Here is a 1,059-nt window from a genome sequence, read left to right on the forward strand (position 1 = left end):
CCTCTATGAGATGGATTGATTCAGTGACTGGGGTAATAGGGATGGGTGTGTCAGAGGCGGTGCGGTTGGTGCAGGATAGAGCAGGGTTTAGGGCTGTTGTGCATAGGGTCGCTATGAGTCAGAAACGACTCGACGGCACATAACAACATAACAACAACAACAACTATAAAAAGGAGAATATTGGAGCGGGAGCGCCGGCGGGTGGAGGGAACTTCGTGCCTTGGTGGCGCTCCCTGCCCGGCCGTGGGGGCAGGAAGGCCTGGCTCTCTCAGGGCCTGCCTTTGTCATGGGAGCGGGGGCGAAGGGGGCTGGGAAAGCCTGGGCGCCTGCGGGGGGGAAGCCTGGGCACCTGAGGTAGAGCAGCGCTGGGGCGCATATTAAATTTCCTATTGACTACCGGTATTCACCACCTACCTTCAGATTCTTGACCAAAATGTGGCACCCCAACATTTATGAGAATGGAGATGTATGCATTTCAATTCTTCACCTACCTGTAGATGATCCACAGAGTGGAGAACTGCCCTCCGAAAGGTAGAACCCTACTCAGAATGTCAGGACTATCCTGTTAAGTGTAATCTCACTGCTTAATGAGCCCAACACCTTCTCCCTAGCCAATGTGGATGCTTCAGTTATGTTCAGGAAATGGAGGGACAGTAAAGGAAAAGACAAAGAGTATGATGAAATCATTAGGAAAAAGGTTTCAGCCACTAAGGCCGAAGCAGAAAAGGATGGAGTGAAGGTCCCCACAACCCTGGCGGAATACTGCATCAAAACTAAAGTGCCTTCCAATGACAACAGCTCAAGTTTGCTTTATGACGACTTGTATGATGACGACATTGATGATGAGGATAAGGAGGAGGAAGATGCTGACTGTTACGATGATGATGATTCTGGGATGCCCCGTACTGCCCTTCCATCTCAGGCCAAAGGGAGGGGAGCAAGTGGGGACCTAGCAGAGGCCCCTAGGCAAAAACCTATTCACGGGGTGGGGAAACAAACATGGCTCCTGCTGACTCCCCTTCTGGATCTCAGTTTGCTCCTTTTTTAAAAAAAAAAATT

General features: G+C 50.5%; 1 pseudogene; it reads left to right on the top strand.

Annotated features, from left to right (window-relative positions):
• Positions 1-902, top strand: part of LOC102847199 — a 20,224-nt pseudogene extending 19,322 nt beyond the window's left edge.
• The last annotated feature ends 157 nt before the right edge of the window (positions 903-1,059 follow it).

Source organism: Elephantulus edwardii, unplaced genomic scaffold, assembly GCF_000299155.1.
Source record: "Elephantulus edwardii isolate Elephantulus edwardi_28Jun2011 unplaced genomic scaffold, EleEdw1.0 scaffold00481, whole genome shotgun sequence".
Classification (NCBI taxonomy): domain Eukaryota; kingdom Metazoa; phylum Chordata; class Mammalia; order Macroscelidea; family Macroscelididae; genus Elephantulus; species Elephantulus edwardii.